Source organism: Cupressus sempervirens, chromosome 10, assembly GCF_028749045.1.
Source record: "Cupressus sempervirens isolate cs-2001-9-10 chromosome 10, ASM2874904v1, whole genome shotgun sequence".
Classification (NCBI taxonomy): domain Eukaryota; kingdom Viridiplantae; phylum Streptophyta; class Pinopsida; order Cupressales; family Cupressaceae; genus Cupressus; species Cupressus sempervirens.
Window position 1 is genome coordinate 418,585,283 of NC_143127.1, and position 13,034 is coordinate 418,598,316.

General features: G+C 33.7%; 1 pseudogene; it reads left to right on the forward strand.

Annotated features, from left to right (window-relative positions):
• Window positions 1-2,614: 2,614 nt before the first annotated feature.
• Window positions 2,615-13,034, forward strand: part of LOC149534487 (putative flavin-containing monooxygenase 1) — a 28,771-nt pseudogene continuing 18,351 nt past the window's right edge.

The window sequence follows — 13,034 nt, forward strand, 5'->3', positions numbered from 1 at the left end:
TCTTCATGTGCTGATAAGTCTTGTAAAGATAAGTTCAGGGTGTATTCTAACTTTTAGTTTGATGAAGAAGATGATAGTGGTCAACATAGTTTAGATCAGCACTTTCAAAATGAGTTTTCAATTTTGGTAACTAATCAGTTGTTTGAAGAATGTGAAGAGGTTTCAGAAAATGATAAATCTGACTTGATGAGTAACATGGTTGCAAGTAGGCAGAAATCATATTCTGCATACTCTTCACACCCAGAGGCACAAGGTGAGTTACAATCTGCTCCATGTAACTTGTTGAATGAAGTTGAATATGAGCACTTTGTGTTTCTAGTTGAAAGAATCCATGATTCAGTTAGAAGTGATCAGTTTCAGCTTGATATCAGTTGTTATGGTCATGTTGATCCATTTTTTCATAGTGGGCAAGATGAAGAAAGTATGTCTAATTTTTATTTGCACTATGAAAATGATGATATTTTTGTTTTACCTATTGAGCTGATTGTGAATAATAATGTGTTGGGTAAGACAAGGAAGAATGAGAGTTTCAGTTTTCCTCAAGAGAATGTGAATGAAAATAAGGTATATGGCAGAGGTAAAAAGTTTTGAAACTTTTCAATGGCCTGGGGCCATCTCCTGTACATAATTAAGAGTAGTTTCCTTGTTTTCAATAAAGCTGTTCAAGAATTTTTTGCTGTCAAGTATGTGGTCTGCTTCTCCTAGAGATTTGAAATCTTGCCATGCCCACAAGGGGCATGCATTCCCAGATAGAGCCACTATTGGTGCTCAAAATTGCTTTCTCGATTTTGAGCAACGTTGAAAAAATCAAGCCCTTAAATGCTTTTAAAATGCATATGTGCTTGGTTGTACTCGGCTATCCATTCAAGACCCCAAAGGTGTTTAATGCTTCTAGCACCTTTCATTTAGCATGCCTAAGTACTTCGTGAAGTTAAGTTGAGTTTTTGAGTCATTTGGCAAAATTCTGTTTTTAGCTAGTATCAATTTTGCATTTTCACCTAAGTGTCAAACAACGACAGGAGCTTGTGTTTGAACTCGAATATCTTTTGCCCAGAATTGTGTCATGACTTGCCACTTTGAGATTATCTTGTGTCTATACCCAAGAACCTATGTTTTAGATTTGGAGTCATTTTGAGTTCATTTGACTAGGTTTTGAATCCCTCGAAGTTGGTCAATTATTGTTTTCATGTTTTTGCAAAGTATTCAAATTTCTGGGAAGCCTTGTTTGACATGTTGTAACTTTTGACCAGTTGACCCAAATGTTGAAATTACTTTTGTGTTGCATTGTAGACATCAGAGACTTGTCATGTTTCAATTTTTAGTTCTTGATGAATTTGTTTGATCAGTTTTCAAACGTGATTCCAAATGGATTTTCTAACTTTTACTGGTATCAACATTTCTAGATTGATTGGAACCCCTATTCGTGACATCATATCTCCTGATCTGTGATTGGTGAGATTGAATGGATTGTACCATTGTGTTGTCCTCTGGAAATACTCCAAGTGTGCTAGTTTGCAAGTCATGAAAAAATCGATTGCACACTTTTCCAGGCCAATTCTATTTTCTAAAATCACCTTCAGTCGCTGTTCTTAGTTGCAAAATTCTGAGTAGCCTATTTTGAACATTCGCCATTTGCGTCCTGTGATTTGTCATGAGCCCAAATTGTAGATTCATATTTTCCTCATGAAAGAGAAATAATGCCCCAATTTTTGTCTTCCCAAGTGTTCATTTGTCCAGTTTTCAAGGTCAATTCCAAGCCCAGTTTGTTATTTTCTGACATGTTTGTTTGCAGGTGATTCTAAGAAGGCAACTTTGATGGCGAATATCTTTTGACTAGGAATTCTTCATAAGATGAGATTTGATAGGGTAGAAGAGTGCAAAAAAAAAGATTCAGTGTGTCAGATCTCAGAGCCCGGTCAGGTGTTTTGATCAGTTTTTAAAGCCAACCAAGAAGCCCTGTTAGCAAAAAGTCAAAAGTTGCAGATAAGTGATAAAATGAGCTAAAATGATGTTTCAATGATAGATTTTGATTCAAATCGATATCAGATGTTCAGCATATCAGTTTGAGACTTTAGTCATTTGAAAACAAAATTTTTTTTAGCCGGACCCACTTTCTGGGCCCGGCTAATTACTTCAAACTGATGAGATGTCAAGGAATGAAGGTGTTTCAAAAGGATATTATAAAAATTCTTTTCATGTTCATGTCTTGGCATGTACACATATCATTGCAAAGTGAAATGGGATATATGTGTAATGGCCATAGCAAAAAGGGATTTCTAATTCATCATTACTACTATGTTTGCATGTAAGGGAGATGTAAATTACAAATTTCATTGGCTTGCCTCTATAGACAATCACAAGTGAGAGGAAACTTGCTATTATAGTTATAATTATCATTGCACTTAAAAAGAGATACAAAACAAAGGGAAGCCAAAGTTTTAATAGAGGAAGTCGCTACCATTGCACAGAGGAAAGAGATACCCTTACAAAGCTCTGTGTGGAGAAATTAAGAAAGGAAAAGAAAGCTCGATGCTTGAATAGAGCACAAGCTACTATTTTTAATAAGCATCCACATTTTAGAAAGAGAATCCACACTAAAGAACAGAGGGAGCCCATGGTTTTGAATGAAGGACCACGCAAGAGAAAGCAGCCGATTCCCAAGCAAAAGCCCGCAGCTAAAGAAGAACCCGTGCCAATGGAGGACGAAAATGTTACACAGCTTGTTGGATATGACCATATAGCAGTTTTTGATAGACATGTTTTGGTGTATTGCAGTTCAACGCAATCGGGGCAAACACATTTAACAATGCCAGAGTATCTACTTGAGAGCTTGTATTTGCTGGTCTTTCTAACAAGAAAGAATTGTATGCATTGTATGATTGTATGTATGAAGTGGATTAGATCAAGGCAATCGACTTCAACTATGAAGGCAAGTCCACACAGCCACCATATAAACCCGCAGTAAGAGCTCCACATAGTCAAAACAGAGGTAGTTGCTTTCAAAAGCTTGAAAATGTTGAAGAAAGCCGCATCAGAATGAGAAAGAGCAGATTCAATGTGGGAGACTCAGTAAAAAAAAATGCATGCACTAAGGACAAGCCTCCACACCTGTGAAGGAGTAAAAAAACCTCATGCAAGGAAATGAAGAGTCTGCGCATTCACAAGATCATCCACGAAATCAACAGGGCATGGTTTCTTTTAATATCACTTATCCCACATGGGTCGTGGGGAGTTTCTTTTTAATGTTCAAATAGAATAACACACAAAAGTTAACTGTCTTAAAAGACACAAGGCTGTTGGAGCTGCAGCCTCATGTGCGAGGCTCGTGGGTCAAAAGCCAATAATTTTGAGGCCCGAGGAGTGTGATTTCCATGCTCGCGTAAAAATGGAAGTTGATTACAAAAGTGTCTAGGGGGCTACACTCACGTATGAGCGTAATTCGATCTCAAAAGTTTTACATTCCTCCGTGGAATTCACTCTCGTGAGAGCGTAAGACAATTTTTAGAGGCTCCCGATGGCACGAGTAACCCCTATGGGTGTAAAGGAGGCGTAAAGGCGTAAATCAAAATTTGAAAGGGTTTGGCCTTACGTCGAAGGTCGTAAAGATGTAAAGGGAATTCCTTTGTGTAAGGGCGTGAATGGATTTGTGCAGAGCCTCCATTTCTACGAGATGATGAAATAAAAAGGATTAATTAATATATTAATTATAAATATCTCAAAAGGTCACAGCCAATCAACATTTGCCACATGGCAACAGCAGATTGAAGGAGACATGTTATTGAAAGTGAAATGAAATTTCAAGGAGGATCAACGCATAAGATGGAAAATTTAAATGTATTAAAATTTTTATATAGTTTAGACTATATACTTTTTTAATTTTTCATTGTAAATGGTCTGATTCAGTCATGGGAATCAGATTTTCAAATTGCCATATTAGGGGCATTTTTTATCAAAAACAAGCAGTGCAACATACCGTTGGAACTGGGAGAAAGTAAATTTTTTGAATTTAGGATCAAATTTTGCATAGGTCTTCACCGGTTTAGTTTGTAAGCAGTTTTGTGAAATCTGAGGCATTCTCAATGCAGTGAACAGATTTGATCATAAAGTATCAAAGGTGGTTGCAGGGTAGTTTTGAAGGCCTAGTAAGGTCTGAATATGAAGGAAATCGATTCTAGAATATTTCGTTGGCTTTTAAAGAGTCATTTTTAAAACTAATTTTCATTTTTACCATGAGTAAAATATCAAGAATCAAATCAGAAATTTATTCAATCATAGTTTCAGATATTTGTTACTTTTAGAGCCATAACTGAAAGGGATTTGATTCATCATTGGAGGGAAAAGATTTGAAAGTTGTTTTGAATCTGTTGAGACGGTTTTTCAAGGTGGATAGATGTCAGTTGCAGATTCAGATCCGGGAATTAACTCTTTCCTATATCTACTTTTCTTTTCCTCTTTGTATTGTTTCCAGTTTCTATGAAGAAAAAGTTCATTGCTATGATACCATTAGGGATTTCAATTTTTGCACTGTGAGACCATTGGTTCCAGTATTTTGACATGTTTCCATGACTATGACACCATTTTTCTTCAGCAATATTCTTCTTGTATGAACAGCAGTAGGAAGATAAATACAGATAGTTCAGATTTGTTAGGTTGTTTACATGTCTTCCATTTCATGCATATGATTGTATATTTTCAAGGAAATAATGCAAAGAGCAGCAGATGATTAAGTTTCAGTTGAATCTTGTCTCCATTCTCATTGAATTTCAATGTTTTATGATCTCTGAACAAAGAGCTTAGGTCGTAGTTATAGTCCCCTAAGATTGTATGTTGTTTCATTGTTGCTGATATTTCAAAGAATTGTGTAAATGCTTCATAGAGATCAACAGGGTTGCAGATTTATTGAGGAGGATATCAGGTAAGAACGAGATTTTAAATTGAACATAGATGTCTATTTACAAGTTAAATAGATAGATCTATATCTGAAGATACACATATGTCTCAAATATTTGTATGTATCTTTGTGATCCATGAATTTGCCCAATGGACTAGGCACTAATCAGCTACAGGGTCATTACTTTCTCACTATTGCATGTCTAATGGTTGTTGAAATCAACATCAAAAATCAAATGCTTTTCCCCTTTCATGTTGAAGAGCTATAATAGAATGCTCTCACTTAGCTTATGAGGTTCTTAGATCTACATTGAGCTACTGTAGATTTATGTTATTTCATGAGTTATTAGGAGAAACAAGGGTTTTATCTGCTTCATAATAGATTCAGTGTATGCTTTGACAACTGGTACCATATAAGGAATCTATAGGTTCACCTGCCTATGTTTTGGAGAGCCTAAAGTGCAGAAGGAGTATAGCCTTATAGTTGGTCTGGTGTCTGAATGGATGTGTTGATAATGGAAGTTAGCTGCCCCTAGATGCATTTTGTTCTCATTGGGGTAATTGGAAATGGGTAACATTTTCAAACACCAACACAGGGCTCACTTCAAAAGAGTAAAAATCATAACTAGTTGCAATTGGTGCTTTTTCCAAATTGAGTTTCTACGTTAAATCCTGGTGTCAAATGTGTTCATCCTATTTTATTTTATGTTCTTGCATCTAAGTTAAGATAATGGTAATCAAAGATAACATCTAAGATTTGTGTGTTGAGTACTTATTGAGCATATTCAATTATTACTGAGTTACAACATTTTATGTGTATTTGTCGAGCATCAACAATATTTAGTTTTTAGAATTTATTTTGTACAAACATCTAAGGGATCTAGAATTTATTTTAGTGGTAACTAATTCTTCCCTTCCTTTTAGTTACTACTCTTATATTTCCAACAATTGGTATCAAAGATTTTGGTGCTTGCAGAGAAGGTTTCAAGGAGCTAAGCTAAAGATCGGGATGTCTTATAGAAGAGAGATTCCCAAGCTGAAAAAAGATAATTTTGTAGCATGGAAAGGACTTATAAGGTTACATTTGGCTACCATTAGTGATCTGGGTTGCAAATATCTTGATGTTGAATCCAAGATTCCCACTGGAACAATATCAATTGAAGATATTGCTGAAAAGAAGAATCATAACATCATGATGATTGATATTGCATTTGCTCTTAGTTATGCTAAATTTGATGAAGTTAAAGACTACAAAACAACTCATGAGATGTGGACCAAACTAAAAGACATATATGGAGAAGATGAAAATGTAAGAAGAGCTAAGAGATGGAAAATATGTGGAAAGAATCATAGCAAGTGTAAGTGCAATCAAAGCATTTGGAGGAGACATTGAAGAGAAAATAGTTGTAATCAAGGTACTTAGAACTCTTCTTCCTATTTATGCAATTAGAATGTCTACTATTTAAAAGATAAGATGTGATCCAAATAATAAAATATCTTTGGATGCTCTAGTTGGAAGACTAATAGCTTTTGAGTTAGATCACTTTGATAACTATGTTACTATTTCAAAGGTTATTGAGTCTGCATTTGAAGCTCAAGAAAAAGAGTAAGAAATCAAAGTCCAGTCAATCATGAAGTGAAGAAGAAGAAACATAAGAAAGTTCAGATAGTGACCTTGAAGTTATTGAAGCTCTACTTGCAAGAAAGTATTCCAAAGGCAGAGGAAAGTACAAAGTAAAAGTTCCTCTAATCTATTTTTCTTGAGAAAATGTTGGTCACATTGTTGCAAGATATCCACAAAAAGAAAAAAAAGATGAAAAGAAAAGCAATAAGCACAAAGGCAAGAAGGATTCAAAGAACTACAAGGAAAAAATTAAGAAATCTTGTTTGATGGCTAAAGATTCTTATAACAATGAAGATGAAATGGTATATATTATAGTAAAAGATGAATCTGATGATGAAGGAGATAAAATGACACTTATCTCTCATGTTATCAAAAATAATATATGGATTATTAATAGTTTTTTTTCATATCATATGACTAGAGACAAAACAAAATTTGAACACATGGAACATTATGATGGAGGTAGTGTGAGGTTTGGAAACAATGAACCTTGTAACATAAAAGGAAAAGGATGTATTTCTTTGTCAATGGAACTTGTATGTGATAATGCTTATCGGGTTGAAGGACTAAAGAAAAATTTGCTAAGTGTGGCATAGTTGAATAACATTGGATTCAAGGTAGAATTCATGGATGGACAGGCCAAACTACTGGATGGAAAAGGAAATCTAGTTGGATCTGGCAAGAAAACAAAAGGTAATCTATTTTATCTTGATCTTAGTGAAAGTTCATGTTTTATTGCTCAAGTAGAAGAAAGTTGGTTATGAAACAAAAGATTATATCATGTAAACTTTGATAATCTGGTTTAGATAAGAAAACATAAAAGAGTAAGAGGTATTCCTAGTTTGAAGAAGCCTAATATGGGTCTATGCAAAAATTCTCAAATTGCTAAGATGGGAAAGACTAGTTTTAAAAGAAAAAACTACCAGTCAGGAGAAGTATTAGAACTTGTGCATACAGCCTTATGTGGACCTATTGGAATAGAGAGTTATAGTGGAGAAAAGTTTTTCATTCTTTTTCTTGATGATTATTCTAGAATGATGACTATAATGTATCTAAAAGAAAAATCCAAAGCTTTTCAAAAATTCAAGTGGTATCTAGCAAAAGTAGGAAAAGAAATTGGAAAGAGATTAAGAAGTTTAAGATTAGATAGAGGTGTTGAATTCATCTCGAATGAATTCAATAATTGTTGCATTGATGGAGGGATCAAAAGACAAGTATTAGCACTCTGTACTCCACAATAGAATAGTATAGCTGAAAGAAGAAATAGATCCATCATCCCAAAACCCTAATGATTGAAAAGAATGTGCTATAAAATACTAGAAGGAAGATATTAGCATTGCATTTCATACCTTGAATAGAGTACAACTAAAGAAAGATTCAAACAAAAATCCTTATCAACTATGGTATGGCTACAAACCTAATGTAACTCACTTGAAAATATTTGGCAGCAAATGTTATATTTTGAATGAATCTAGAAAAGGAAAATTTGATGTCAAGGATGATGAAGTCATTTTCTTAGGATACTCCTACAGAAGTAAAGAATACAAATGTTTGAATTTTTCTACTCATAAAATCATAGAAAGTGCACATGTTAGGATTGATGAGTTTTCAAAAAAGAGTGAAGAAGAAAGAAACAAAGAGCTAGAGGATTATAGAAGATTTGTATACTATGAACCTAATACCATACCAAACCTATCTAAAATAAAGGAGACTTCATATCTTGAGTCGCCAAAATCTTGAATAGTTACTAAGTTATAGCCAGTGCAACTTGAGTCACCGTCTCAAGGACCTGAGCCATAGTCAGAAGCTATTAAGCTAGTTCAAATCGAGTTTGATGGACTTGAGTCATAAACAATAGGACCTAAGCTTTATAATAAAGTTCATGATGAAATTAGTAGAACTAATTCCAAATCCAAATAACCTATGTTAGCAAGATATGTTAGAAGGCATCATGCACCAGATCAGATCATTGGAAAAAAATGTGATGGAACAATGACAAGAAGCAAATTAAAAGGTTCATGTTTACTTGCTAAATTTGAACTAAGAAATTTTAAGGATACATTTCATAATGAAATTTGGATTGAAAAAATGAATGAAGAGATAGAATAGATAGAAAAGAAAAAAACTTGGACTCTTGTTCCTAGACCCAAGGATAAAAATCTAATTGGAACAAAGTGGGTGTTCAAAAATAAGCTAAATGAAGATGGAAAAGTTTCTAGAAACAAAGCAAGATTGGTTTGCAAAGGCTATTCTCAAGAAGAAGGTATTGATTATGGTAAAAAAAAATTCTCCTTTTGCAAGATTAGAAGGTGTTAGAACTTTGCTAGCATATGCAACACACAGAGGATTTAAAGTGTATCAAATGAATGTTAAATATGCATTCTTGAATGGAATTCTTGATGAGGAAGTCTAATTGAACAACCAGAAGGTTTTGTAGATCCTAGCAAAAGATACATGATTTAAAAATTACACAAAGAATTATATGGTCTCAAGCAAGCTCCCAGAGCTTCTTATGAAAGACTTCATACTTACATGATACAGATTGTCTTTTAAAGAACAAATTAAAATAGTAGTCTATAAATCAAAGAAGGACCAGACAAGAAGATTGTGTTGGTAGAAATATTTGTTGATGATAATTTATTCATAGGAAATTATGACTTTTGCAAAGCATTTTTTAGAAGAAATGAGTAAAGAATTTGAAATGTCCATGTTTGGTGAGATAAAAAAAAAATTTTGGTTGCAGATATAGCAAAGCAAAAATTGTATCTACATCACTCAATCTAAGTATATCAAGGAGATATAAAGAAGTTTGGAATGGAAGATTCAAGACTAGTTGGAACCCCTATGTGTACTAGACACAAGCTTTCCAAGAATGATGATTCCAAAGAAGTAGATCAGACCACATACATATCAATGATTGGAAAATTGCAGTATGTAGTGCATACAAGGCCTAATATTGCATTAGTAGTTGGTACGATGGCAAGATTCTTAGCAAATCCTAGATAAATCACATGATGGAAATCAAGAGAATCATGAGATATATAAAAGGTTCTAAAGACTATGGCTTATGGTACAAACTAAGAGGCAATATAGACTTGAAGGTGCTTACTAATGCTGATTGGGCAAGAAGTCTTGATGACAAAAAAAAAAAATATTGGTGGAGCATTCTTTCTTGGTAAAAGACTAGTGTCTTGGACAAGAAAGAAACAAAATTGCATCTCTCAATCTACAACAGAGGTAGAATATGTGGTAGCAATAGTTAATTGTTCTAACATTGTTTGGTTCAAAAAACTATTGGAAGGAATGAAGATAGAGATCAAAGATCCGGTAGTCATATACTATGATAACACTTGTGCAATCAATATATCAAAGAATCTAGTGATACATACCAAAACAAAGAACCTTGCCATAAAATATCACTTCTTAAGAGAATTAGTATAGGATAAAGAAGTCAAATTAGAATATGTAAATAAAAAAGAACAGATTGCAGACATATTCACCAAGCCATTACCTAAAGATGCATTTCTATATCTAAGAGGTAAGCTAAGGGTCATTCCCCTATCTGAAGCTCACTAAATAAAGTTTAGTGATGCATCAACCAAAACCTATTGAAGATCAATCAGTTGGTGAAGTATTGACAAAGGCATATTGCAAACAAATTGTTATGTGAGGTATATTGATATTAACATAATTTGTCTTTGGTATGTGTTGTCAAAGAGGGAGAAGTTTACTATCATATCTCAAAAAGAAATTTAATTAGGAGATGTTTGTTGTAAGAGAGAAGCATGCTATCATAGAGATGTCTAAGAGGGAGAATGAATTTGGAAGAAGTTTCCTAACAGAGAGAGAAACCAAAGGCAAAAAGAGTTCATAATGATAGAGAAAGTTTTCATATATGTAAATCAAAATGAAAACAAGGATATGTTCCTTACTTTATTCTTGTTCCAAAATTTCATTATGGTATGACATGTTGTGTTGCCATCAATGCAAAAGAAGGAGATTGTGGATAAAATTGATTAATTGTGTATTGTCCTTGATGTTACACAAATTTCATATCATTATAAGTCAGTACATGCCAAGCTCATTCAGGCAGTGAAGATAGTTTTCTATGTCTACTAAGCATTATGGTGTTTTCCTAGTTCAAAAACCAGTGTCTATCTAGTTCACTCGGGCATCAAAGGAAAGTCTATAGAAGATGAGTGTTAACCAGGCTCACTCGGTTGATGAAGGAAATGTTGGATGGAACTAGTGTTAATCGAGCTCACTTGGTTACCAAAAGATCTTCATGAATATCCAGTGTTAACCGAGTTCAGTTGGTTCACACAAAAAAATAACTTTTGAGTTAGTATCTACCAAGCTAGGTTGACTAACAAAGGATTTTCTTATTTTGGAATATTGAGTTTAATTGATTTATCTATTGGTTCTAGCTGACTGAGGTGATGAAGGTTAATTATTCTAAGTTGTATATGAGCTAACTTGACAATATGAATGATATAAGTACAACATCAAGCTATGAATTTGAAAGTGTGTAAGAGTGTGAATACATGGAAAATTTTGAAGATCTAATGATGTGGTAAGGAAGTAAATCAAAAGGATAAGCAAAATATTCTTGTAAAGCTAAAAATATATATATGATCAAGAAAGATCAAGTGTAAGCTAGAATAGAGATCTATAATCAGTAATTTAGTTGCAATAGAAATTAGGTCATCTCATTGTTACTCTCTAACCATTGTAGCAATATTCTAAATCTCTTGAGAGAGTTAGCTTAACAACTATTTGTAAAACCTCTAACAAGGTGGCAGTTCTATTGAATTGTCTAAAGACTTCTAACAAGGCCACTCCTAATAGGGTGATTAAATCCTTTAATAGGATCACATCTAATAGTGTGTTTTGTAACCTTTAATAGGGTTGGATCCTAATAGGGCTCACTTCAAAAGAGTGAAAATGTTAACTAACTTTGAAATTGGTTATTTTTCCCAAATTGGGTTTCCACATTAAATCCTGGTGTCAAATGTGTTCATGCTATTTTCTTTTATGTGCTTGCATCTAAGTTAAGATAATGGTAATCATAGATAACATCTAAGATTTGCATGTTAAGTACTTACTGAGCATAGTCACTATTTTATGTGTGTTTGTCAAGCATCAACAATATTCAATTTTTAGAGTTTATTTTGTACTGACATCTAAGGGATCTGGGATTTATTTTAGTGGTAATTGATTCACCCCTCCCCTCTCAATTACTATTCTTATATTTCCAATAGAAATGACCCAATTGCTGATGCAATTGTATTATTGATTTTAGATCTTAATTTTAGCTCGAATACTTGATCCTTCTTGATCAAATGAATCTTTGCAGCCCAACAAGGATATTATGTTTATCCTTCCAATTCACTTCCTCTAAGCATCTTTTTTTCTTCGACACCTTCTCACACATTCAATCGTCATCTTGACCTTATACTTATATCATATATATTGTCAAGTTGGCTTTAATACAACTTATAACAATAATTCTTCATCTCTTTACTCAGTTAGAACCAATGAACAAATCCATTAAACTCAATATGCCAAAATAAGAAAATTCTTTGTTAGGCAACCTAGCTCAGTAGACACTAACTTCTAAAATGATTTTTTTATGTTAACCAAGTGAATCAGGTTAACACTAAAACTTTGTAAACTTCCCTTATGTAACCAATTGAGCTTGGTTAACACTTGTTCCATGCCAAATTTACTTTGTTAACCAAGTGAGCTCGGTTAACACTGAACTTCTGCAAACTTCTCTTTGGTGCCCAAGTGAACTCAATAGACACTATCTTCTAAATTTAGTAAACACTAAAACACTCATTAGACACAGGAAACTATCTCAATCACTTGAGTGAGCTCAGTAGAAACTGAATGGAAAAGATATGACATTTTGTGTAACATCAAAGGCAATATACAATTGATCAATTTTTTCAACAAGTTTTGATAGCTCCATTCTTCCTTGTGATGATTTATTTTTCATGTAGGTGATTCTTGGGCTCTATGAATATGGTTTTGAACACTTCTACATGGTATTAGAGAACAAATATGTTGTTTTATATTCTCATTTTTGAAGATATTCTGAGCTTCAAGGGTATGAAGGTTTTAGAGGAGTTTTTATTGAATCTTGAGGTGAGCCTTTTTTCAAAGCACGTCAGGCTCAAAAAAACCTCATGGTTGGATTCACAGTGCCTAAAAATTCCTATTTTTGTGTAAAGCATGTCAAGTTTGGAAATCTAAGGAAAAAAAAATTGGCCTGTATCATATGACTTGAGCACAAATATCAAGATTATGTTATTTTGAAACTATAAAATAAAATAAATTGGTGCATGCTTTTTATTATTTATTAGTAAGGTTGCATATGCCCTTTTGTATTTCATGTTGACTTTCTTAGCCTCCATGTAGCTCGTCTTGGCCTTGATTGCACCTTTTAGTGGCTAACTTATCCTAATTCACCACCAGAGGAGCACCTAGGTGTTAGGATTAACCACAAACGTAAATA